The sequence below is a fragment of the Fukomys damarensis genome, unplaced genomic scaffold (genome assembly GCF_012274545.1).
Source record: "Fukomys damarensis isolate Sample0158 unplaced genomic scaffold, DMR_v1.0_HiC HiC_scaffold_8, whole genome shotgun sequence".
NCBI lineage: Eukaryota > Metazoa > Chordata > Mammalia > Rodentia > Bathyergidae > Fukomys > Fukomys damarensis.
In genome coordinates this window covers 30,481,736-30,485,636 of record NW_022900920.1, presented here as the reverse complement: position 1 = coordinate 30,485,636, position 3,901 = coordinate 30,481,736, and positions in this window count along the sequence as shown.

Sequence of the window (3,901 nt, the reverse complement as noted above, 5' to 3'; positions counted from 1 at the left end):
ACACACACACACACACACACACACAAACACACTTGCTCAAGCTCCAGCTTTAGGGAACCTTCTGAGTCCACCAGTCCTGACCTCCATCCTTGCCCAGCTGACCCAGCTCCAAGCAGGTGCACCGGCATCTGACAGGCGAGATGGATGCAGAGGCATGAAAGGCCCGCTTCTGCTAGCCTTTCTTAGGGCACTTGGCACATGCCTTCAGCTGTAATTCAGTTGTCACCTGCAAGGTTGACAGAACAACACCACCCCTGACTTGTTGAGGCCTATATGGCATCTCTTGTGAGCCATCTTCACTCGCAGCCTAGTTTCCCTTGGTTGATGTTTCATGTTCTCGGCATCTCCAACTTTCTGGGTTATTCACAGCACCTTCAGCTTTATTTCCATAGCTTCCTGCATTGCCCCAAGGGGCTTCTTGCTTGGCCTCCCAGATATTCCTTTGAGATATGAGTGGAGGCCTCCCTGACACTGTAGTTCTTGCCTTCTGCATGCCAGTAAAACCAGCATTATGTGGACAATGCCAAGTTTGGCTGCTAACATGGGCAATAGTCATGCCCCATTGGACCATGGCTGCAGTTGCCTCTCAGTGCTCGCATTGCTGAGCATAGTGGAATGAACCTCAGGGAACTGATTTCCTAGAAGGCTCCTCTCATACAAGGAGCCCAGGGACTCTCTTCTCAAATGAAAGTATTATAGTCTTACACACTTGAGCTTTTAATGGGTGGATGGTTGCTGATTTCCAAGATGCTCTTGAAGTATCTTTTCTCTTGTCATCATTATACAAAGTACTTGATTCCTTTTTAATGGTGCTAATCTCTTCCGCACTCATACCTCATACCCCAGCATTACATGTGGTTCCTCTGCGCCAAAATTTACATTAATTAGTTTTTGTTTTGCCTTTTGCTCTCTAGTCTCACTATAAATCTGGCTGAATGCATCCAGCAGTATCCATGTCACAGTGTGAATGTTAGTCTGTATTAAAATTTCCTCTGCCAGATTAATTAGATCACTACCATTAATCTGTTTCTTGCAGTTTCAGGACATGAGAACATGGACAGAATGTAGACAGATTTTCTGCCAGTGTAACACATGTGGTCTCAAACCCAAATGTCAATGGAGTCCTTGTTACCATCTGAAATCGCCTGGCCTCTGCTGCCCGCATTCCTATTCCTATTCCGGTTCCAGCATTCAGATCTTCTGAGCTCTGACCAGAATCACACATTAGGCTCTGCTTACTGCATTGTAAGGCTTCTCTGGCATTCATCTCTACACCTTTCCAAACTCCTCCAGAAAACCAGTTCCAAAGGCTTCTAAACCACATGGTTTAGTCACAGAGTAGTCACAGTAATGACCTCACTGCTGTTCTAAATTTTCTGTATTAGTCCATTTCCCATCACAGGGACAAAATATCCAATACTCACAATTAAAAGGAGGTGAGATTTAATTTGGTCTCAGCCTATGATCGACTGGCTGCAAGGCAGAGATATCACAGTGGAAAGGTGTACTGGAGGCACCCAAGCCAGGAAGCCAGACCATGGCAGCCAGGAAGCAGGGCAGAGGAAAGTATTAGAGAAGAAGGAACAAGAGACCATACGTAGACACCAAGGCCACACCTCCATGGCCCCCCAGACATACCTAAAACGCTGTGGCATAGCTGTTGCTATGAATTGTTTTTTACTGCATGCCAATATTTGGTTTGTCTTTGTGTCATTATTACTGTGGTTCACTTTTGGAGAACTGGGTGATGGGTCAATTACACTGCATCCCCAATTCCCAAATTAATGGAAGTGTCTGGATTTTGGGACAGAGAAGAATGCCCCATACTGCATCAACAAAAAGGAGACACTAATGAAAGAAATCTCTTACTAACAACGAAAGTTTTCCACTTTCTTTGACTCTCACTCTCAGCCTGTCTGCATGTACACACACACACACACACACACACACACACACACACACACACACCTGCACACCCACCCACACACACAGGAAACATGGAAAAACAAGGAAACAAAATGCCTCCAAAAGGTCTCAACTCCCCCAAACCTGATTCATGGGTCATCACTGGGGAAGAAATCAAAAGCCAAACAGCTCAATTATATGAAGTGATAAAAGAGGAAATAAAACAAACCCCCCCCCAAAAAAAGGAAGAATAAGGTGTTCAGAGAGCTCAAAAATGATGCAACTAAAGATACATTGAACTAAATAAATAAGTCAGTGGGTTTAAAGAAGACACATAAAAAGCTAGCTGAGCTAAACAAACAAAAAAATGTGAATGATCAATTTAGCAAAGAAGTAGAGACCATGAAAAGGAGCTAAACAGAAAATCAGTAGGTTAAAAATTAAGTGAACAGCAGAGAGAGTGTCAGAACAAGGCAGGTAATCATTTACTCAGAGATGCCTTATAAATATCAGGAGATCATGGAAAATGGATCCAGCAGCTGTTAAATGGTACAAAGAAGACTAACCTAAGATTAACTGCAATTAGTGAAAGAGTAAAAGTCAAAATGAACGGCATTAAAAAAAACCTTACATAAATCACAGCAGAAAACTTTCCAAGTATGGGGGAATAATTTAACATATAAGGCATAGCAAAACCCACAATCAGAATTGTGATAGCTACAATCAGGAAAAAACTGCTTCACAACACACTATAGTCAAAATCATAGATGTCCAACATAAGGATAGAATCTTAAAAGCTGTTAGAGAAAAGCAACAAATCACTTATAAAAGTAGACCTATGAGAATTACAGCAGACTTCTTAATAGCCAGTGCTTCAAGCCCTAAAAGAAGACGACTTCTAGCCCATACTAATGTATCCCATAAAAATACCTTTCAAAATTGGTGGAGAAATAAGGTCTTTCCATGACAAAGAGCACCTTAAAAAATTGATGGCCATCAAACCAGCACTCAAAAAAAAAATTCTCAAGGATATTCTAGACAGAGATAATGAAGCCAATGATGCAAAAAATCAAGTGCAATAGATGTATTGGGTAGGGTACAAGTTAAACAGAAAGGAAAAAATTAATCAGCAAAGGAAAAACAATGAAATGGTAGGAATAAGTAAACACCTTTCAGTAATATCTCAAAATGTGAATGGATTCAGTGTCCCAGTCAAAAGATAAAGATTGGAGCGTTGGATCAAAAGCAAAATCCAACAGTATGCTGTGTACAAGAAATATATTTAACCCAAAAGGACTTTCATAGACTAAAAGTCAGGGTTGGAAAATAATACAGTGGTATCTCAGTTCATGAATGCTTTTATTTGCAAACAATTTGGTTTTCAAACAAAAGCATTTGTCAAAAACATTTTTTTTTGTTTGCAAACTCTACATAAGGTGACAAACATAACTGAAGCCATCTCTCTCACATGATCACAAATATGGCCATATTTTCTAAGACTGTAGAACAAATTAAGTTCATGAACTAAGGTATCATTGCATTACATTCAATGGGAGTCCAAAAACAAGCAGATACCATCCTCTTTTTGGACAAAGTAAACCTCAAGCCAAAACTAATCAGAAGAGGGGAAAAAAAATTGCTACAGTTTGGTAGGTAACAAATTCAACAGGAAGAGGTAACAATTATAAATATATATGCACCAATCCCCAGCACACCCAACTTCATAAAACAAACACTGCTGGACATAAAAGGTCAGACAAACATTAGTACAATTATAGTGAGGAATCTCAATACCATCACAAGTAGACAAATCAACTAGACAAAAAATCAACAACAACAAAAAAATACCAGAGTTGAACCATACCAATGAACAAATTGACTTAACAGACATCTACAGTGTTCTATCCAAAAGCAGAATACATTCTTCTCAGCACATGAACTTTCTCCAAAATAGACCACTACTAACCCATAAAGCATTCTTAAGTACAAAACAATA